The 24893-nt window shown below is 35.2% G+C and overlaps 1 long non-coding RNA gene across 1 annotated transcript; it reads right to left on the bottom strand.

Moving 5' to 3' along the window:
- Positions 1-22233: 22233 nt before the first annotated feature.
- LOC129926815 (uncharacterized) lies at positions 22234-24301 on the bottom strand. The gene is made up of 3 exons (XR_008778571.1): positions 23938-24301; positions 23351-23460; positions 22234-22502 (listed from the first exon to the last, which is right to left on the bottom strand). It is a non-coding gene; the product is annotated as an uncharacterized LOC129926815 (long non-coding RNA).
- Positions 24302-24893: the final 592 nt, after the last annotated feature.

Below are 24893 nucleotides of genomic sequence, written 5' to 3'. Positions count from 1 at the left end.
CCCCCAGCGCGGGGGGAAGCCCCGACGCCAAGCACTATTTTTGATATTGAAAACCAACAAAATGCATATTCTGAGGTATCTACAGTGCATTTTCCTGCTATTAAAAAAGTTTTATTTCAAAAACCTAATGTAATATTCTTACTGAATTTTCCTGCTATTAAAAAGTTCTATTTAAAAAACCTAATGTGTTATTCTTACTGACTAAGACCCTCCCTCGTCGTTCGGCGTATTTGCCATCAAGCTGTTTCCATAAAATTGTAGACTCCCCGCCATTACTAGCAAGGGGGTCTGGGGGAGCGCTAGGAGCTCCCCATCGCGGGGCGAAGCCCCGCCGCCAAGCACTATTTCTGGTATTGAAAGCCAACAAAATGAATATTCTGAGGTATCTATACTGCATTTTCCTGCTATTAAAAAAGTTTTATTTCAAAAACCTAATGTAATATTCTTACTGACTTAGACCCTCCCACGCCGTTCGGAGCATTTGACGTCAAGCTATTTCCATAAAAATCTGTCACTGGTAATGTCTGATGCCTCTTCCCACCTACTATGAGGACCTCCATGAATGAGTTGTACTAGGATATCATTGCAACTCTTTTTATGCTTAATTCATTTTGTCGGAGAACATGTTCCGCAAACCTCATGCGTCGTTCTCTCACAATCTTACTAAGGGGTCGACTCCCAGTTCGGCATAGGATTTCCTTGATTTAGACCCGATCTCTATAACTGACTCCTAAAATCTGTCTTAGCCATCTTTGTTGAGCTACATTTAGTGTTTTTCGATTTCGGTAGATGACTATTCACTGCAGTTTATTAATGGAGCCCTGCCACTGGTAAAAATGTGTAACCTCTCTTGAATACGCTCTTGGAATTAAGTGAATGTAGTTTGCTTTACATTTTATATCGAAAAGAGAAGTTTTAACGTCAAAATATTCTGTTGGGGGTTTTCCACCTCAAAATGCTCTGTAGGGGGTTCTTAAACTCAAAACCATTTGGTGGGGTTTTAAACTTAAAAAAAAAGCCATCTGTAGAAGAAGGTTTTAAACTCAAAACCCCCGATTGGGTTGGCTACGCTCAAATAATTTTAGTGTGTAATTTGCTGCTTTTTTTTATATTGAAGATGTATTTTTAGCACCAAACCCCTCTGAATGGGGGTTTAAACTCAAAACCCCTTTCGGCAACGTTCATAGCATTTTGAGTGCGTAATTTGCTTTTTTTCTTACACTAAAGATGTATTTAAATTTATCCTCAAACCACACTGGAGGAGAGTTTAAACTCAAAACCCCTTTGACTACACTCATAACATTTTTAGTGTATAATTTGCTTTGTTTTTATTATTAAAGAGGTATTTTTTACCTTCAAACCCCTCTGAAGGGTTTAAACTCAAAACTGAGTCAAAACAATTTAGCTACGCTCATAACATTTTGAGTGAAAAATTAGCTGCTTTTTTTTATATTAAAGAAGGGGTTTATCGTAAATTTTAGACGGGGTTTTAAAATCAAAATCTTCCTTAACTGTGCTCTTGGAATTAGGGGATTTTCGTTTGCATTTTTTTTTTGTTTTGTTTTATAGAAGAGGGGAAGTTAACTGCAATAACCCCAGGTAGGGGGTTTAAAACTCAAAACCCCTGGTAGGGGGTTTTAAACTCAAAACCCCTAGTAGGTTTTTTTTTAACTCGAACCCCTCTGGTAGGGGTTTTAAACTCAAACCCCCCTGGTAGGGGTTTTTAAACTCGAACCCCCCTGGTAGGGGGTTTTAAACTCAAAAACCCCTGGTAGAGGGTTTTAAACTCAAAACCCCTTTGGTTGTGCTGGGGCAAGTGATGGTTTAGTATTAAAATCTCACCTAAAATAAACAAAATCAAAGCAAAAAATCAGTCACTAAATTCCGACTCCCCCCCCCCGTTCGGGGGGGGGGGATTTCATTTCGGGAGGGGGGGGGGTTGAACCCCAAACCCCCCCCCCCTGGCTACGCCCATGGTGAGTACACATTAGTACACAAACACGTTCCCGTCATTACAGTATGACTTTATTATGCATGTACCTTGTACTATTTTATGTCGATGTTATATCTTCATATAGTATTATTAATGCCGCTATGGTTGTCTACGTTTAAAGCCATAGTTATTATATTTGATTTGTTATGTTTCATCCATTCTTGTTTCTTAGTGATTGATGTAAACAATAACCTTTCATGAATCTAAGTACTGTCTAAGAACTCAGATCACCGTGCTCTAAACTTACAGGGCCCATGTGAAATTAATCATTACATTCCTATTATATCCCTCATGCATATCATGTCTCACACCCTTGTGAACTTATGGTTCCTTGGATGAATATGATTTTGATTAATCATATCAAACCCTTGCTACTGTAGCCATATCTAGTATTTTATTTTCATCTTATCCTATACTATGCTCATTCCCCATTTTACTATGTTTGATTACTTATCGACGTAATCGTATTCAATAGATGAATCTTGACTAATATCATCCTACATTGTATAACACGTTTACTGTGGTTATCTTACTTGTATTTTGTTTGTCATTGAGTTATATGTATTTTTTAAAGATTTTATACCTAATTGTTTTAAATGCCTTATTGGGATTGATACCAATGCCTGTATCTGAATGATTGCGTGGCATATGGGAATCCCTGCTCAATGCCTTTAGGAGGTTAATAATTGTCTGTCTTATCCCCAGCCTGGTTGCTACCCCGATTGCTACACACGATTGCTACACCCGACTGATATAACTACCAGATCTCCACCCAAAGCTGTAACCGGAGCAGACCACACCAGATACACCCCCCCCCCCCAATTACATACCTGTTAGCAAGAAGTCATTGCCTACTGTCCTTGGCCTTAACATATTGCCCAGTGTCCACAGTGCCTTATACTGCCCAGTATCATCTGCCCAGTACCCGGCCCAAACTGTCCACTGCCCAATAGCTATTGCCTAATGCCGACTGATTAGAGCAACCTTCGCCGCAGAAGATAAACTGGTGTTGAGTTAGCACGGCTCTCTACGAGCTAGAGATCACAGCTGAGAGATCGCCCCACAACTTAGTCTGCAGCACCAACCCTCTCTACTGCTAAACAGGCAGCGGCCTCACCCTAGAGCCAGCTTGCCTACAGCATAGAGAATATCCCGAGCCGACGTCCTAAGACAGAGCCGGATGACTCATCCTTCTGAGTGCCAGTCCTACGACCGCCAGAAGACGACCCACGGGCTAGCAGCTAAGAAAATAAGTAGCCAGACATAGGAACATTCTTCTCTTCCAATCACTCACCAATTAGCAATCCATGATGAGCAGTTATGTTAGATATTAGCTCCTTCATTTCATTTCTTAATTATAATTTTATTTGATCATTTATCTTTTGTAAACTTTCATTTATTAAATTATTTTTATTTATAAACTTATAATATTGGTCTGTTCTTACTGTTAGTTGCGGTGTGCCTGTACAAAATCTTATATGTGAGCGGGATAAATTATTAAAATCTCCCCTAGACTTAAATAAACAAGCCAAATAATAACTAATTAAAATCTCGTCACAGGTCTGTTATCTATAAGATAAGATCTTTGCTTTCATAGAGGCCTACATACAATTCTATAGAAGGTTTGTCTGAAAAGAAACATATCTATAGAAAATATAATTCCAAGTTTATAGAGCTTACGTTCGAAACTAAATGTAAACGTGTACATCTACAAATGATCTAATGTTACTAAGCTCGTCAACAATGTCCACTGTAGTCCAGAAAACGGACGTTGTTTCTCTAGAGCAGTGTATCCCAAACGTTCTCCTTAATAGAAAACTTAGAACATTTGGAGAATGTAGAGGAACACTTTGCCTTTGTTTTTTTTAGGCTGGATTGTTTCCTATTTGTTTAAAAACAAATACTAATTGTCACAGATGCCATTATAGATTTATTTGTATATTTCACATTTAAAAGCTTATGTGTAAATAGAAATATAAACCCTTGACTGAGCCTCAGGAATTACCCCACAAATCTAGATCCTTGACAGCGCCTCAGGTTTTAACCGAGACGTAATTACGATGTTGCAAATCTATTGGTTGATTTGAAAATAAATAAAGACATTTTAGCGCCAGAGAATTGACGAGAGTAGAAAGAACGCCAGTCGATGAAAGAATTTCCTAGTAGACAGTCACGTTTTCTAAGAGCTCTGATTTAAAGCCTTTGTAATATTATTTATACTTGTTGATCTGTAACTTCTACATAAGCTGTACTTACGTTTTATATTTAAATAAAGTTCCAGAGTTGTGTTTTAACAAAGAATCTTTTATTGTGAATCCTAGATCGTCGTTTATTCAACTATTTTAATTCAAGTGAAATCCCCGGCACCACAACACACGTTGTGACATCTGGCACTCCAACTAATAAAAGTTCATGGACAACTTCTAACGAAATTTATTCAAGATCTAGGACCAATTTCTAAACTCTTCAAAGGAACTTCATTCTTATTTAACGGAGGACAGAATTTCTGTGTTTAACAGGTCAGTTGGTTATCGATAATTCTTTTATAAAGATTTTCGTTAGAGTTACGTCTAACTCACGAAATCTACTATTATATGTAATTGGCAAAAGGAATAAGACCAATATACATAATAACTGGCTATATAAAAGACCAGTAAAGCAAATAACTGGCATTATAGTCATTATAAAGAAGACCAGTAAATAATCATTTGTCTGGCACAAAGTAAACAGAAGACCAGATTTAACCAACTGTTAAACCAGTATAAAAGTACTCGGCTCAATAGATCTATATATCGAAGCTTACGACTCCAGTGAAATACAATTTTACTGTCAAGCATTATTAGCAAATTGAGGCTTCCAGAACTTTGTCACAATATTATTATTTTATCTGAGATAAAGCAAAAATCCAGATATTGTACATTCTGCTCCAATACAAGAAACTAACAAAAAAAATAATTAAATATGGCTTCCGGTTCTAGAACACAACGACTCCTTGAATTGATAGAATTAGCAAAAGAGAAGCAAATTCCTAAGCCAGACCTGTGGGCAGAACGTCAAGAAGATAAAGGAGCAGAAAAACAATGAGAATATCAAGCAAAAGAACATTGTAACATGACTTCAACAACAAACATAATAGGTGAAGCCATAGCTTTAGCAGAAAAACTCAATATTCCTTCACATGAACGAGAAAGATGGTTTGATAATAAATTAGCTGAGATAGACAGAGAAGATGACAAAAGACGGCAAGAAGAACTAAAACGAGAATTATTAAAATTGAAAAATACCGAATTCAAAGCTGAACAAAAGAATGATGCAACATTAACAAGAATATACCAGAAAGCTCAATTAAGAGAGAGTACAGCATATCTCGAAGATGGATTTCTCAAGAAGATTACTTTCCACAAGTACAATGTCATTGAACAAATATATGTACCAAAGAAGTACAGAAAACAAATTATTAAAGCAAAGCATGAATTTTATGACACCATACATATGAGTGTAACAAGTACTAAGAAGAGAATTGCCAAAGAATATTATTGGCCTAGTTTGAACAAAGATGTCAAGAAGTACATTAACAATTGCTCACATTGTCAACGGGATCACAGTAAGAAGAAACAAACTCAAAAGAAAAGCAACATAACTAAAACAAAGAATGAACCAGATTACAAGACCAGAATTGTTAACAATGAATCTACGCATCATGACTCAAGCAAATCTACAGGGACATCATTGCCTACTACATGTCCATCACTACCTGTTACTACATGTCCATTCCTACCTGACAATACAAGCCCATCCCTACCAAGTACTTTCCCATCCCTAACCACTGATGATGACTTCATACATCAAGATTTGAACAAGACATCTGCATCATTATCTACCAATACTATGATATGCATTGAACATTTTTGCTACAATCAAGACAAGTCTCATGAACCAGAAGCAGATACTTATATTCAATCAACTTTGGCTATACCAGACAAAAGAAAAACTATGCAACTTGACTCTAACACTCATACAAGTATTCCTCATTTGAAAGAATGTGAGTCAACTCAAGAAGCCATTACAACCATGAACATAGGAAATCAAAGACTATTACAGGAACACATGAAATCAATACATTTTGCTCAAGGAGATCAAGTCAAATTACTGTTACCACATTTCAGTAACAAACTGTTTTACAAATGGCAAGGTCCTTTCCACATCATCAGAAAGATTTCCAACCTGCATTATGAAATCAATGTCAACAAGGTTACCAGAGTATTTCATGTTCATATGCTTGAACATTACCATGAAACAGATAATGAAGACATCAAAGCAGAAGTTGAAAATTTTACAAGCTTAGCAACTATTCCTGAAGAAGAAGAAGAAGAAACGTCATCGACAACCATTCCTGAGATAGATGTTTCATTACCAACATCAAATCACATTGACATTCCCAAGGTCATCACTCTGGATGACATAGCACAACAAACAGTGAAGAACATTAAAGTGTTTACAGACCATGCAGATTTCTTTACCAGTGTTTCTGAGACATTTCCAGTACTGCAATTTGAAAGAAACTCAGAAAGCAATAACATTGACAACACCAAGTTTCATCCTCCGTCCACTCAAGGGGCAACTTTTCTTCAGAAAGGAACAAATGAATTTCTTCATCATAGCTTTATGGATCGATTGAACTCAGACCTGTTCAGCAATCGCTCTATTGAACATTCTAATGAAAAGCATTCTGCTACCATTGTTCTACAGCGTCAAAGTTCATCAACCAGAAAATTGAGATTTGGTTTCAGACAGTTCTTATTTTCACCAAACTCAAACGCGGTTCAATCAGACATTATCTGTGAGATCAATATGACATGGAGACAACAGCTTCATAAACCGAAAGACCTTTTCTTCAAGTTTAGAAAACGCACATGCACATCCATGTCGGCAATTCAGAAGGGTTCCGAACTTTACATTTCTACTTTACATATGTACTATAGCATATTTAGTATCACTTGATTCATTATCATTCATACTCGTCAAGGAAGAACATTATCCAGTTATATTTAATTAATTAATTAATTTGTCTACTCATTTTCTCCACAGGAGTTCTATATTAGATGTTACATTTTTTTAGCACCTAGCAACCCACTGAGGAAGGTCACTCATCCAAGATATATTTAATCAATTACTTTGTTTATTATGTTTCAGCATCATTGCATATGACGTGCATTATTCATCTTAATTTTTAAATCATGTGCATTTTATTTCAGGTATTTTATCTCAGGTATAATACTATTGCATATATCCTATTGTAATAGTACAGATACATGACATATAATTGAAATTCTTCATTGCTTCACACATATTAAAATTTTCATTACATTTAGTATCATTATTCAGAAGATTGTCATGTATACATCATTTTTTCTATGTCAATTTTTCATATGCAATATATTTTTTCCATGTACACATTTTCACATTAGTAGTAACCAAATGAGTTATAATGTCATATTTTAATTTTATCATGAAGCACCATGAAGAGAAGTAACTCATTCAATTCAAGATTTAATTTATTCAAGTATTATGCTTTGTACAACTTTTGATATTGTCTCATTTTCATAACCACTTGAATAGTGAAACAGGTGTTCTAAGTCATCAATAATTTTGTTCTCATACACCTGACACTGCATTTACATTTTTTTTTAATGTTATCTTCAAGTTGACTTTATTTTTCAGAGCATTGTCATATGTTACCTCAACCATTTTTCTATAATTTCATGTATGGTATCTTATGTATATTTAAATATTTTAATACATATGAGCATTACCATTACCATACAAATGCTAAATGGAGGGGGGGGGGTAATATGTCACAGATGCCATAATAGATTTATTTGTATATTTCACATTTAAAAGCTAATGTGTAAATAGAAATATAAACCCTTGACTGAGCCTCAGGAATTACCCCACAAATCTAGATCCTTGACAGCGCCTCAGGTACTTGAGTACTTGAAGATCATAAATTTTACAAAGCTTACATCAACTCATTCTGTTTGTCTGTCTGTCTGGTAAAAGGTTTGTACACGTTAGTTCTCACACACCCAATCTCGGATCAAGCTGAAATAGTGCACAATTATTTCTTTTACAGGACAACACAAGAATCAATTTTAAAAAAAACAACAATTACTTAATGAACTATTGGTAATTAGTTATTTTGTTTGATATCTTAAACAAGGGAAAGAAATAGTACTTGACTAAAGTGGTGGTATAAGCTGAATATAATGGTTGTCGTCTGAGGCTTAGTGAACTCAAACATGAAATGGTAACAATAGATAACTATACAATCTTCCATGTTCATACGCTCTTCGCTTGCAAAGTGGTAACCGTGTTAGCTTCATAAGCCTGAAGCCACCAGTTCGAATTCAGGTTGTTTACTTTTTAAAAAAATAAATACATTTCAAAAACAATCACCCAGATACCACGTTCTTTCTCCCCACCCCTTTACAACTGATCCAGACAAATGATAGGATTGAGAAAAAAACTAAAAGCATGACATTGCGCTAAATAAAAACAATTGGTAAGAATATTTCTAATAGCACATACTTATTATTATTAGTGTAGATCTATTACAAATCTAATTACATGACTGATCCAAACTAATTGATACACTTAATCAAGCCTGTTTTTAGGCTTTTGTTTTTTTTTAAAGTATTTTTTGTTTGTATTTGCTTGTTATATCAGGCTCGATAGATATGAATGCCTAAAATCTGATCTAATGTGGAGTCAAGCCTGTTTCTAGACTTTGACTTTCTTGGAAGATAAAAAGAAAATCCTTCATCGCACATTAAAGTTGTAGAAAACTGAAGCGAAACGATGGACAGCTTGGTTTGAAATATTGCGATACAGTTCACATGAGCTCAACCAGAAATCCTTTAATGGTTGGTCTTCATATCAATATAGTGGTACAACGTAGATCAGTTCAAAGGTCATCGTAATGTTGTTATAAATTTATTTCCGTTACCGAAATCAATTTAATTTCCTGCGATTTAATAAGACGTGTCTTCGAGTCCGAAGATTAGTGAGGAATGCAGTAATTCCCGTGGCTGCGTAGCCCCAGTTGTGACCTACATATTTTGCCACATCCAGGACAAGCCTAACCATACTGCGTTTACTATATAATTCAGTTGCACTCGTTGATTAGTCCACTAGTTCGTGACTACTTCAGGCCTTGCAGAACACCAGAACACACACATTTTAGGAAAAACACTGATCTAGAGTATTCTAGGGTAAGAAAATGAAAGATTGTTTACAATGTGATGTGTGTGGTGTGTGCTCTGGGTTGTTGTCTTGAGGGCCGTGGGTTAGAGCTCTGTCGACCGCCATCCACCGCTGCCCTGCTTGAGGTTTGGGCTAAAATGTAATAATCTTCAATTCTGCAGGAACATCCGAAACATGTAAAAAAAAAACAAAACACATAAACCCAGACCTACCTGATAGTTCAGCTGATAGCTGAAATACCAGATAGTTTGCCTGGACATTTACTTGATAGTTTACGTACTAGTTCATCTACCTAATAATTTACCTGATAGTTTACATACTTCATAATTAAACTACCTGATAGTTTACCTGGTGGTTTATCTACCCGATAGTTTACCTGATAGTTTACGTACAAGTTCATCTACCTAATAATTTACCTGATAGTTTACATACTTCATTATTAAACTACCTGGCAGTTTACCTACCTGATAGTTTACCTGGCGGTTTATCTACCCGATAGTTTACATACTTCATAATTAAACTACCTGGCAGTTTACCTACCTGATAGTTTACCTGGTGGTTTATCTACCTGATAGTTTACCTGGAAGTTTACCTACCTGATAGTTTACATACTTCATAATTAAACTACCTGGCAGTTTACCTACCTGATAGTTTACCTGGAAGTTTACCTACCTGATAGTTTACCTGGTGGTTTATCTACCCGATAGTTTACCTGGTGGTTTATCTACCCGATAGTTTACCTGGTGGTTTATCTACCTGATAGTTTACCTGGTGGTTTATCTACCCGATAGTTTACCTGGTGGTTTATCTACCCGATAGTTTACCTGGTGGTTTATCTACCCGATAGTTTACCTGGTGGTTTATCTACCCGATAGTTTACCTGGTGGTTTATCTACCTGATAGTTTACCTGGAAGTTTACCTACCTGATAGTTTACCTGGTGGTTTATCTACCTGATAGTTTACCTGGTGGTTTATCTACCCGATAGTTTACCTGGTGGTTTATCTACCTGATAGTTTACCTGGCAGTTTACCTACCTGATAGTTTACCTGGTGGTTTATCTACCTGATAGTTTACCTGGTAGTTTACCTACCTGATAGTTTATCTACCTGATAGTTTACCTGGCAGTTTACCTACCTGATAGTTTACCTGGCAGTTTACCTACCTGATAGTTTACCTGGTGGTTTATCTACCTGATAGTTTACCTGGCAGTTTACCTACCTGATAGTTTACCTGGTGGTTTACCTACCTGATAGTTTACCTGGTGGTTTATCTACCTGATAGTTTACCTGGTGGTTTATCTATCCGATAGTTTACCTGGTGGTTTACCTACCTGATAGTTTACCTGGTGGTTTATCTACCTGATAGTTTACCTGGTGGTTTATCTACCCGATAGTTTACCTGGTGGTTTATCTACCCGATAGTTTACCTGGTGGTTTATCTACCCGATAGTTTACCTGGTTAGAGTGAATGGTTTCGTTTCCTCAAATCTGGTGATAATTGAAAAGGCATATGTAGTTAGTACAAAGGTGAAGTTTTCATTGAAAACTAAAAAATTAAAAACTGTATACAACGTTTGCAGCCATTGAATTGTTTTTGTTTATTTTGAAATTACACTTTTAAAAAGGTTTTTTTTTTGGAGGGGATAGTTTCCAGTTTCCAGAAGCTCACAATGTTTGGCTCATTATTCTGTTGACTCAACAATAACTCCCCTGGAAGTTGCAGTACAAGATACAACGGAACACAACGATGGCAAACATTCCAGTTCTCTCCCTTCAAAGTGTATAAGATCCAGCCAACAATATTATGTGCGAGATTCGAGCTTATCTCAAGCAGGGAACATTCTCCCAAACTACTTTCTCTTCTCTCCTACTCTTTGTCTCGCTCTCTGTCTCTCGTGTTCCCTATAGATCAATATTCTACAAAATTTGCACTCTAAAGATAATTGAAGATCTTTTTTAAATTGGCAAGAGACATTTTCTAAACTTAGATGACCCTTAGACCTCAACCTATGTGTAGCAATACCATATTCAGCTCAAGGGTTCTCCAACAAGTTTTTTTGTTACAAAGCTTCTATGAACTCACTCTGTCTGTCTGGGTGGAATCTTGTACACGTTTATTATCCGACTCCTACTCACTCTGTCTGTCTGGGTGGAATCTTGTACACGTTTATTATCCGACTCCTACTCAGTCTGTCTGTCTGGGTGGAATCTTGTACACGTTTATTATCCGACTCCTACTCAGTCTGTCTGTCTGGGTGGAATCTTGTACACGTTTATTATCCGACTCCTACTCACTCTGTCTGTCTGGGTGGAATCTTGTACACGTTTATTATCCGAGTCCCATTCTTGGATGAAGTTGAAACAATTGTTTATTGTCGATGACATCACATGAATCAATAAAATAAATTACCAATTTTTTAAAATTTAATTAGATAATTTTGTTTCATGACTATTTTATAGATTATTATACGAATTAGTCTACTCAAGACTTTCATTGGTAATACTCAGGTATGGAGAAGAAGTCACTGTAAGAAATTCATGCATTCGATGGACTGACTGATTGCACAACCTGACCTTGTTCACTTTGCTAGTTGTATCCATTCCTTTGGTTGTAGAGCTTCTATCTATCACTGTTACTTTGTATACAGCTAGATGTACACGTAGTTGAAGTCGTTGGCGTCAAACGTTCAAAGAGAAACAGCAACAGAGGATCAAGCAATGGACAAACTATGTAACAAATTGAGAGAGCAAATGCTGTTCAAATTGTCTTCTTCTAGCCAGTTTTTTTGCTGCTGAGCTGTGAGCTCTTTTGCAGAATGTGCCAAGGAAAATAGTGTGCTGTTTTCTTCAGTTGTTCAGCACTGTCGTACAGGGTGTTGGTTATGTTGGGCTGTAGTGGAAGTAGGGTCTGCCTAAGGTGGTTTAGGGAGGGGCATTCAAAAAGGATATGGTTAACGGTTTCATAAGGGGTAGGCCAAAGGAACAAGCCAATGTTTCCTTTATTAGTTGTCACCCCGGTTTGAGTTAGACCCAGTGTCTTTGAATTAAATGGCTCAAGATTATTTGTCGCATACATTTTAACGCAAAAACATATTTTATTTTTCAATGTAAATGCAGAACACCTAAAACAAATACATTGAATAATAAAGACCAATGTTTTATTGTGTTTTTGTTGTTTAAGTGCTTGCCAAGGATGGGTTAGTCTGCACAACTTACGAGAAATGCCAGCACTCATGATTGTACGACAAAGTCTACACAACTTACGAGAAATGCCAGCACTCATGATTGTACGACAAAGTCTGCACACTCCAGTGTTGTTTTGGTGCAGGAATAGTCACGTGACAAAGATAGATCATTATAATTATACTTAAACTCTAATAGGATAAAAAATATTTTTGTATCTGACCCAACAATACGCTTATTATTTAAAAAGGAAGAACATTTTTTTTTTATTATGAGAAAATGATAAAAATTGTTTCTATACAAATATTAAAAATGAAGTTCATCTTAGTTCTAAGTTCATTCCGTTTTTCTTCTATTCTCTTTCTTTCAATCATATTTCATATTTTCCATTTCCGATTGGAGACAAACAGACAAAAAAAATAAAAAATTTCAGTTTAAAAATCTTTTTGTATTATCTTCTAGCATACAAACAAAAAAAATTTGAAATGAAATATTTTTGTATGAAATCTCCTGTAAAAGTAAAAAAAAAAAAAAGAATGAACATAAAAAAAAAGAAAACAAAGAAAGCATAAAACGAATAAAACTTTTAAAGTTTAAAAAGAAGAAATGTTTGAAAAAAATATGTTTAAAAATGTGTTTTCAATTGAAAGAAGATTTCAGATCTCGCTAGTGGCCAGTTACACCACCACGTGATTGTTTCTCTGGGAAGTAAATTGATGTGTCAGCCATTTATCAGATTTTCTCTCAATGTCTGCGACATAACACCTTCAGATCCTTTCTTAAATCTCATGGAATAAAATGAGCTTTCAAGTGGCCCACGCGAGAGTCGGCAGGAAGAAACAAGTAAACATGAGCCCTGGGACCAGACTTGATTTCGTGCTCCTTCAGACTCTGTAGCATGCAATGTAGTTCTTTTGTTTTATATTGATGTTTATATGTTTCCAGGCCTAACTAAGCTGCTTTAGTTCCTAGTATTTTAGCGTAGCTCTTTTTTTTTTTTTTTTGTCAAGTTTTAAACTTCTTTCCTTTCTGTTGATTGGAGTGACTGAGTCGTACTCTGAACCGAGGGTTATCGGGTTCGAATCTCGGTGAAAAATGGGAATTTGAATTTAGGGATTTTTAAGGGCGCCTCTGAGTTAAATTCTAATGTGCTATACACATAACTCACTCTTTAACCGTCGGCTATAAAAACATGATCTTTACTGCATCTGCCCCAAAGATCACCAGGTCTGAGAGGGGTACTGTACTCTTTATTTTTACTGTTGATCATCATCAGACTCCATTTAAGTGAAGGCTCGGGAGGCTCAAATCCTTTCTTGAAAATGCACTGAGCAAAAAAAAACAACTTTCTCTTGTCCGTATGTATGTCATCTTAAGCTTTCAGTTCAATAACTTGTGGCTTCTTAGATCTATCCAGTCGGAATTCAGCAAGTCTGTGGAAATCACAAAGAATATGAAACATGGTTTCTTCTTACACCACGCAGTAGGGCCGCCTTTGGACTGTCGGGATATAGCTCCATATAGCTAGCCCAACTTGGCTTTGACTTTTGCTAAAGCTCGAAATATTGTTTTACTAAAATAAAAATCTTGAATTTTATTCATGAACATTTTCAGTTTTCAAATTTCGGTGTAGAAAATATAAGAACAAATTAAATTATAGAAAATGTACTTCAATATGACATTGTATCTCACCTTACTTCAACACTACTGTTGTCCACATACAATGTTCACATTCGGTTACGTCTTTGTCTCTCTCTCTTCCGCCCTCTCTTTTCATCATACACTATAGATAGTAGAGACATATCCATAGAAAGAGGTAGAGAGAGAAAGAGAGACAGAAAGAGAGAGAGACAGCGTAACATTTATATAGGGATTTTCATCCTTACGCTAATCACAAAGATCTATCTGACCTTTGTTTCCATTTTGATATTAAGGTGAGACTTACATTTAAAATACACCTCGTCTTAAGCTCGAAACTACAAGAAAGAAGATAAAGCGATATGGCAAAATGAAGGGGTCAATATATAAATGGACTGTGAGGACTAAAAAACAACAAAACAAAAACAAAGATTTGCAGAGATGTTGAACTAAATAGAGAAACGAAACAATATTGAGGATCTTTTAGGGACGTTCGACTGGGGTCAACTAAATAATGCAACTATTCTTAGTGCTACAATTGAAGAGAGTTTGGAATTTGAGTCTGACGTGCACTGTAGGTATTGTATGCTTTTTGGAATACCTTGCTGATGTGTTGTGTATCTTTTACACACCGATGACTTCATGAAACTGCTCTCTGTGTTGGCCTGTTTCAATCCGAGGTCTTTGAGAGGAGGTCTTTGAGAGGAGGTTTTTGAGAGGTCTTTGAGAGGAGGTCTTATACTTTGTTCTTTTGATCCTCTGTTTTATGTTGACAGTAACAAATGTAGAAGCAAGATGTGAAGAATCATTCATCACCACATGTCTCCCGCACACAATCACAAACCGTCACAATTACAAATAAACACTACCACAAATAAACACAATCGCTAATCAAAACAATCACAAACCCACACAGTCACTAATCAACGCAATCACAGCACCACACAATCACAAATCAACACAATCACACCCCCACACAATCACAAATCAAAACAACCACAAATCAACACAATCACACTCCCACACAATCACAAATCAAAACATTCACAAATCAACACAATTACACACCCACAAAATCACAACCCACACAATCACAAATCAACACAATCACAAATGAACACAATGACATACATAATCATACGCACAATCAGCACTTAACCTCATAATCTTAAAAAAAAAATATTGCCCTATCAGCAAGGTCCCCATTGATTGACATGTCTGTCTTATTAAAAACCAAACGTCAGTAGTGACAGAAACAGAGAGACGGAGTGAAAGTGAAAGAAGGAGAGCAAACACACACACACAAAGAGAGAAACAGGAAGAAACAGAAAGATAGTGGGAGTGATATAAATAAACCAAGGGAAAAAAAAGAGAGAGAGAGAGAAATGGAGAGAGATAGAGAGAGAGACGGGGGTGGCTATTTCAATGAATAGAACGATGTCCCAAACTATAAATGGACTGACAGAGAAGTACGCAAGGGCTAATTATGCATGGTTGAATATTTATTGGCCATCAGAGGTCCATTCAATGTGTCGAATACATCATATGAAGAATGGAATAACAGAAAAAACAAACCCACACTGAATTGTTTCGCAACTCTAGAAAAACACGTCATCCTGGAGTTGGCAACTCTTTGCTGAGACTCTTCACCGCACTCGTCTATTCGTAGCAATCAGAGCTTTTAATACACGATTGTGTTTTGATTGGGAATGCGTGGTCAGCGTTATTCCCCTTTGTAAACCACTGTTCCTAATCTCCTCTGCTACATTCAGTACACCAGAGTTATCAATATAAGTCTGAAAGTAATATCCAGATCTTTTAGGGATTAGGTTAAAGTAGTTTCTTTTTTCTTTGACTGAGATTGACCATGCTATCGTACATTGACTTAAGTCGTCAAATCTAATGTAGTGATGACGTTCACGGTAGAAATAAATCAATTAATGTTAAGGTGTTTCGTTGGAAAAGTTGTCACAGTGTGGGTAGGAGTTCTGTCCCTTGAAACCTTGACACGATGCCGTCATTGCACTCACAACTTAACATAAGCAAACTGAAAAAAAAAAACAACAACAAAAGACAAGGTTACAAAGACAAACTCAAAATTCGGCCCCCGAAGTGATCCACCTAGAGTCTTCACCTGGATTCGAACTCGGGACTTCCGGTTCCAAGTGCTTTACCCCTCAGCCACAGCATCTCCATATATTCACTTAGCTTACACTTATATTTTTTAAATTAATAATTCTTAACCTTATCCATACATTCAAAATTAATAACATGTTACATGTAATAAAGAGAAACTAAAAAGATTTATTCTTCTAACAAAATGAGATAAATTGGCAGCACGAAAAATAATTCTTTAACTACTTTTAAGCTACAATTGTGTACAAATGACAACAAGACTTTCCCCTCGCAAACAAAATTAATATCTCCATTGTCATTAGTGATGGGAACTAAACTAATTTTTTTTAGTTAAACTAAAACTAAGTTTGAACTAAAAAAAAGTAATTAAACTTTTAGTTAATCACAAATTGAAAAAATTAGTTAAACTAAACTAAGAAACATTAGTTAAACTTTTACTAACTATTTTGACCTTTTTTAAGGACGAAACAGCCAAACATGAAAAATATAAAGCACAACCAATCTCTTAAGCAAAATGTAATAAACATTTATTTGTGCACATGAAAAAAGATTTAAATGTCTTTAATGGGATAGATGTAGATCTTAATAGAATCACTAGAATGATACTATTATAGAAAGAATAGTAGAATCTCTAAACTAATAGTCTAAATAGATCTAGTCTAATAAAGTAAAGTAATATAGATTTCAATTAATAGATCTATATTATTGACCTATAATTTTAAATTTACATCTAGATCTAAGACTAAGACTACTAAGAGTTAGACTCTACTTAAGACTAAAATAATTAAATATAGACTATACTATAGATCTAATAGTAGTAATAGACTAATACTAATAGACTAGTCACTAGACTCTAACTCTAGATCTATCTAGTAAAAAGTTTTAAAATAAAAAGAGTCGACATTTCTTTTAGATCTATAGTAAAGCAAAATTCTTTGCCTGCAGCTATACAGGAACACACTGGTGTTTAATTAATAAAAAGCAGCAAAATGTAGATCTATAGAAGCAAGGAATTATCAGGATTTATCAAGCAGCGAAACTTGCTAGAAATATAATGAACACGTTTATTTTTCCTCGCCTTTCAAATACCTTGAATAGGCGGGAATAGCGGCCATTATAGGGTAAAGGTCAAAAGGCTTTCTAGTGACCTGTGCACCCTCTAGTTTATTCTCCTCTCTATTATTCATTATTTTTAATCTCCAAATTACATAGATCTAAATATTTATTGGTATGTGTGTTAAAAAAGTTTGTAAAATTTGTAATTAAACTTTTTAGTTTGTAACTAAAAAAAAAATAATTAAACTAGGATTTTAACTAAACTTTTTTTTCTTAATTAAACTTTGGCATTAACTAATTTTTTTTTTTAGTTAAACTAAAAGTTAGCAACTTTTTAGTTAACTTTTGCCCATCACTATTTGTCATACAAACTAGACATAGATCTAGCTAGATCTAGACCTAGTTTTAGACCTAAATCTAAATTCAAGATCTAAGTCTAGGTCTAGAACTAGATCTAAGCATAGATCATAGACTATATATTACATGGACTGCCAACTCTACGCACTAAGCCTATATTTTTCAATAAACAAGTCCCGTTCACGGAGGCGTCCTTGGTTGCATGGTAAATTGACTTCCGGTAGATTTTTTTTAACTATATAAAGAAACCATTCCCGAAGATTTTTACCACCACTTTTACAGCAAATCATGAATGGAAACTGAGTTGTTAAAGAAGATGTTACAGAGGTAAGTGTGCACAAATCAATTTCTGACTTAGATCTATAACTGCTTTATAAGCTTTATAACTGATTTTCTTAGCCAATATAGACTAATTAGCCAAGCCTGTATTTCGTGTATTTTCTTGTTTACGACATTGAATTGAGGTTCTTGTGAGAGCATAGCATATATATATATATATATATATATATATATATATATATCATGGGCGTAGCCAGGATTTTTTTTACGGGGGGGGGGGGGGGGGTTGGGGGGGATTTTTTTCTCCCCCCCCAGACCCCCCCCCCCCGCCAAGCGCTATTTCTGGTATTGAAAGCCAACAAAATGCATATTCTGCATTTTCCTGCTATTAAAAAGTTTTATTTCAAAAACCTAATGTGCTATTATTACTGACTTAGACCCTCCCGCGCCGTTCGGCGCATTTGCTGTTAAGCTGTTTCCATAAAATTGTAGATTCCCCACCATTACTAGCAAGGGGGTCTGGGGAAGCGCTAGGAGCTCCCCCAGCGCGGTGCGAAGCCCCGCCGCCAAGCGCTATTTCTGGTATTGAAAGCCAACAAAATGCATATTCTGCATTTTCCTGCTATTAAAAAGTTTTATTTCAAAAACCTAAAGTACTATTCTTACTGACTTAGATCCTCCCGCGCCGTTCGGAGCATTTGACGTCAAGCTGTTTCCATAAAAATCTGTCGCTGGTAATGTCTGAAGCCTCTTCCCACCTGCCATGAGGACCACCATGAATGAGTGGCGTCAAGTTGTACTAGGATATTGCATCTCTTCTTATGCGTAATTCATTTTGTCGGAGAACATGTCCCGCAAACCTCATGCGTCGCTCTCTCACAATCTTACTAAGGCCACTAAGGGGTCAACTCCCAATTCGGCATAGGATTTCCTTGATTTAGACTCGATCTCCATAACTGACTCCTAAAATCTGTCTTAGCCATATTTAGTGTTATCAATTTCGGCAGATGACTATTCACTGCAGTTTATTAATAGAGCCCTGCAACTGGTAAAAATGTGTAACCTCTCTTGAATACGCTCTTGGAATTAAGTGACTGTAGTTTGCTTTAGATTTTATATCGAAAAGAGAAGTTTTATCGTCAAAATCATCTGTTGGGGGTTTTCCACCTCAAAATGCTCTGTAGGGGGGATCTTAAACTCGAAACCATCTGGAGGGGTTTTAAACTTTAAAAAAAGGCCATCTGTAGAAGAGGGGTTTAAACTCAAAATCCCCGATTGGATTGGCTACGCTCAAATAATTTTAGTGTGTAATTTGCTTTTTTTTTATATTGAAGAGGTATTTTTAGCATCTAACCCCTCTGAACGGGGGCTTAAACTCAAAACCCCTTTGGGCAACGCTCATAGCATTTTGAGTGGGTAATTTGCTTTTTTTCTTACACTGAAGATGTATTTTTTATCTTCAAACCCCCCTGGCGGTGGGTTTAAACTCAAAACCCCTTTGGCTACGCTCATAGATTTTAGAGTGAGTAATTTGCTTTTATTTATATTGATCAGGTACTTTTTAGCTTCAAACTCCACTGGAGGGGAGTTTAAACTCAAAACCCCTTTGACTACACTCATAACATTTTTAGTGTATAATTTGCTTTGTTTTTATTATTAAAGAGGTATTTTTTTACCTTCAAACCCCGCTGAAGTGGGGTTTAAACTCAAAACTGAGTCAAAACCCATTTAGCTACGCTCATAACATTTTGAGTGCGAAATTAGCTTTTTTGTTTTATATTGAAGAGGGGGTTTATCGTAAATTTTAGAGGGGGTTTTAAAATCAAAATCTTCCTTAACTGTGCTCTTGGAATTAGGGGATTTTCGTTTGCATTTTTTTTTGTTTTGTTTTATAGTAGAGGGGGAGTTAACTGCAAAAACCCCAGGTAGAGGGTTTAAAACTCAAAACCCCTGGTAGGGGTTTTTAAACTCGAACCCCTCTGGTAGGGGTTTTAAACTCGAACCCCCCTTGTAGGGGGTTTTAAACTCAAAACCCCTTTGGTTGTGCTGGGGCAAGTGATGGCTTAGTATTAAAATCTCAACTAAAATAAACAAAATCAAAGCAAAAAATCAGTCCTTAAATTCCGACTCGGGGGGGGGGGGGAGGCGGTTTGAACCCCAAACCCCCCCCCCCCCCCTGGCTACGCCCATGATATATATATATAAACCAAATAGTAAAACTTATTCAGAAGGATAACCCGGTACATTTAGATCTATATGCTTCACTTACTTTAATAGGCTAAAATGACCTTTCGTTTATAAGTTTTAAAAAAGTCCTATATTATGTGTAGGCCTAAATTAAAGGTAATACGTCTAAATGTAGTTTTCTCCGAGTTGAAAAAATGTAAGAAAAGTATGTTTGGTCTATATATGGTGTCGATGATAAAATAGAAAAAGTACATTCTGTGATGTTTTATGGCAAGTTATTATAACACAGTGCAGGACAGGCCACTGTCCTGTTGCCTCATGTTTCTCACGGCTATGGCCAAATTTCGAATCCCGGTGCCTCCGTGCCTCATATTGTTTGACTGCCCCATACTTGCTGATCTCCGTCTCAACAGGTCAGAGAAACCAAAAATTCTCGATCTGTATGGTGACATGTATGCACTAATCAATACAGCAGGGTTTCTGTAAGAGAAGATTTGAGCTTCTCAAGCCCTCACTCAAATGGAGTTTGATGATGTTGATGACTTTTTATGCCATTTTTTCTGTCTTGGTGAGAGTTATTGTAAGACTGAACTATTGACCTGCAGTTGTCGAAGTATTGACTAGCCTTTGTAATCATTACTGCGAACGGTAGTAAGAGCCGCATCGTCGTCAAACATCAGTTCCCTAAATTAGGATATGTCGTCTCCTCATTTTGGTCAAGCCAGTTTAAGAAGTCTTCCATCCGATCTACTGTGGATATATACTCCATCTTCCAAGGCTCTATGAGAGTACAGACGAAACAATTCCGAATAGATAATACCGGTACCTAAAAGTCTTAGAGGAAGAACTGTCAAACTTTACAGTTCCTATCATGTGAAGCTGACAGTAGTTTCAATAGCTTATTTGGACAATTTTCACTAGTAAAAACCACTTCTGCTTAGTGTGAGCATATTGCTAAATGAAGTTCATATTTCTATTACTTTCTACTCAAGTCACCCAAGAGAAATTTTATTTAACTTTTATAATGCATTTTAATTTATTTTTTTTTACTAAAGGAGCATACTACTTCCAAAAACCTGATTTGATTGTCACTAACTTTCAAATTCAAGGGGATCTACTACAAGTGAGATTTTTTTTTACTTTCTCCAATAACATTGTGTTATCAATACATGTGTTATCAATACATGTATCACTTTAAATTACTTGTAATTGTGAAATAATAGGTAAAAAATCTCCTTAAGTACATGTTATATTTAATCCTATGCATAAAATTTATTTACATTAAAAAGAAATCATTAAAGCAGGCCTAATCGTAGAGAAAAAATTATTTCTTGTGATTGCATTGAAATCGGCTTTAAAGATGCTGCCCATTGTTGTAACATAAAGTAGTCTTACATTTTTTATTAGCAAATATATATATTTATAACATGTCTAAACTGGTTTGAATTTCTTTTCTTTTTTTCTCAGCTGCTCATGAATTTTGAGATTTTACAGCTAATAGAGGAACAAATTTTATCTGCTTCCACTTAGACAAACAGCATGGAAATGTGCTATTGTAATGAGTAGAAGATATTTGTCATTTAGAGTATTATGTTTCATTGACTTATGAAGACAAAATGCAACAGCAAATTATCAGTCCACACATTTCAAGATGAGGAAAAGAACAGTATAAGCTACATTCATTGATGCATTATTTATACAAAAATGTATAGTCAACCCAGTCATCACTCCATTTTTTTATGAAGCCAGTTACAGTTACAATGAAGGGATGAAATTTCAGATAATATTCTGTTTGTTTTTTGAAATGAGAATAGGCCTACATCAGAAATTGAAATGGTCATCTTCAGTATTTAATGTTTCATCTAAAAATGATAATTATATTAATACATATTTGATTTACAAACAAATGAAAACCATTCAAACACTTTTTTTTGTGAAGTATAGAGGATTAAACTTGTAAGTGTCTGAACAATACTACATCGACATTGACTTATTATTACAGACTTTTTACAGGAATGTATCTTAGGCTTGGCTGAAAGAGAAAGTTGCTATAATTTAAATAATAAAATTTAATAGTCTGAACATGTAACTAAAAATTGAATAATGCTAACATTTATTGTCAAGTGAATATTGGTAAAGATGTGCTTTCTATTTTAATAAGTCAATAATATTAGTAAGAACAATATTATCTTCACTTTCTTAATATTATAAACACAATATTTCCTGAAAAGATTTTTTTAAATTATAAAAATAATGCTCAAGTCTTCAGAAATGGTAGTTTTCAGAATCATCAAATCAAGGACAACATAGTATTCATGAACTTCCAGCTATCAGCAAGCTCCTAGTAGGTATTATGGAGCACATTCTCCTTCAACTCAGAGGATCACAGGCACTGGACAAATTCTAGTACTGTTGATGGAATAGAAACAACATACATTAAATTCATAACAAGTCACCAATTCAATCTCAGTTTCATATAGTACCAAACTTCCATATGTTCAAGTCCTTTACGGATAAAATCAATTCTGAAAACATCTAACAAAACAGTTCCTTAAAAAGTATATTAGGAGTATAGTAAAGTATATTAAAGGTTTTACATAAAAAATGCTATGGAAACATATTATGAAACAAAAATATTTAAAAAAAAAAAAAAAAAAAAGGAATAGTATAATAATAACAATATTTAATCTTTGACATTATATTCAGTAATATTATGAAAATTTAATGAATCATGAAAGTGAAGGGAACAAATTTTTTTTTTTAATTCAGGAAATTTTCTGCACAAGCATGCTGAGGTAACCCAAATAAAGAGAGTCATTGAATATTGTACTGAGTGTTTGAAACATAATTTTTTACTGCATACATTAAAATATGAACATATCTTTGCAAATTTAAAGGGAGAATTTGAAGACTGCTTTTATTCTTTTTGCACTAAGATAAAAGTATTAAATTTTAAGCTGCCCTACTTACTGGAAGGAGGCCTGGTGGCTTAGTGGTAAAGCACTTGGCTTCCAAACCGGGGACCGGGGTTCAAATCCTGGTGAAGACTGGAATTTTTAACTTGAGTCTGAGTCCACTCAGCTCTAATGGGTACCTGACATTAGTTAGGGAAAGTAAAGGCAGTTGGTCATTGTGCTGGCCACATGACACCCTTGTTAACCGTAGGCAACAGAATGGTCAGAAACAGATGATCTTTACATCATCTGCCCTATCGATTACAAGGTCTGAAAGGGAAACTTTACTTTTTTTTTACTTACTGGAAGTTTCGTAGGAAGAGTTTCTGGCATAACAAGTGAGTTTTGTGGCATTCATCCTATTGATAAACTCTTAGGAATAAGAAAGCATCATTTCTTCTTGAAATATACATCTGCGGAAAAGAAAAGAACAATTGCTTTTAATGTGAGCAATAATAAAATTCTAATTAAATTTTAAATATCTCCAAAATATTTATAGTGACTTAGTTCAAAGAATTATGTAAAGACTTTCTTTAAGCACTTTCTCAACTCATCTGACATCCTTTTCCACCAAGATAACTGGTTAATCTGTACTTCTAATTGAGAATTGTTGCATTATATATTTAATTCTTATGCAAGAAAATATAATTTGAAGGAAAACACCTTAGTTAACAAAAGAGTGGTATTGGCCTGCATGAGCCAATTATCACTTTAAAAATACCCTGCACAGGCTGGAGGGAATATAATATGTTTTATTTACAACATAACAACAATATTGAGTAAATATTCACCTATAAATTAGCTTTAAATAAAATAGCACATGGATTCTTACAATTAAAATAGACTTACATAACATTTAAAAATAAATTATTAATTACTTAAAAACTTACTGTTAAATGTATTTATACAGCTTCTGGCACTGTGTGCCAACTCCTTTGAAAACAATAAGAACATATTGTGGCAGTATCTGGGTAAATACTTGATTCCACACATTGAATGGTAGCAATTAGAGCCCTTTGGGTACCTTTCAACATCCTTTGTGTACTTCTTTGGTAGTTAAGAGAAAAGTTAAGATCTAGATCTACAGTGAATAATAGCACAGTTTGGTACCTACTGCCTACTGGAATGTGTGAGAATAATGAAAAAAGAAAATAGAACCGATTAGAATGTCTAGTCCAATCTAGTACAGTTGTTTATATCTAGGCAAGATATGAGTTGTGATCAAAAGAGCTAGATCTAGTACGAGTAGGGCCTATGTTTATGGGCAATGGCTGTAGACAGTAGTATTGCTAATCAGAAACATTAGATCTGTAGTGTATAATCAGTGTATAGGAATAGATCTAGATACAGATTCTAGATCTTATAAGTATAAGAGTCTAGGTCTATTATTATCATATAAAATATAGATATAAACTAGATATAGATTAGAGTCGTTAGTAATGATAAAGTAGATCTTCAAATAGTTTAAAGAACGATCTGTGACACTGTGAGCCAAGCACTTCCATTCATGATTTACATATGTGTCATATGAAGAAGCTAAGGCTAAGGGCTAAGACGAAGTTTAGAGTTAGTTAACAAGTCAGGAAGTCAGATTAAATTAATCATCAACATCATGATCATGTTGATCATGCCATGATCAAGGTAAGATGAAGCTGATCATCTAGACTTGAGATTTATCCTAGATCTAGTCTAGAGTCGACTAGAGCTAGATTCTATATAATAGGGGGCCTATATAGATTCTATATCTTGATTCTCTGGGTTTATCAGACACACAAAGATAATGAATCTAGATCTAGCAACTCGACGTTCATAATATTTTTAGTCATAATTTTGTTAAGAGTAATAT

This window comes from Biomphalaria glabrata, chromosome 1 (genome assembly GCF_947242115.1).
Source record: "Biomphalaria glabrata chromosome 1, xgBioGlab47.1, whole genome shotgun sequence".
Taxonomy (NCBI): Eukaryota; Metazoa; Mollusca; class Gastropoda; family Planorbidae; genus Biomphalaria; species Biomphalaria glabrata.
The sequence above is the reverse complement of the archived record's forward strand: the minus strand, read 5'-3'. Positions and strand labels throughout refer to the sequence as shown.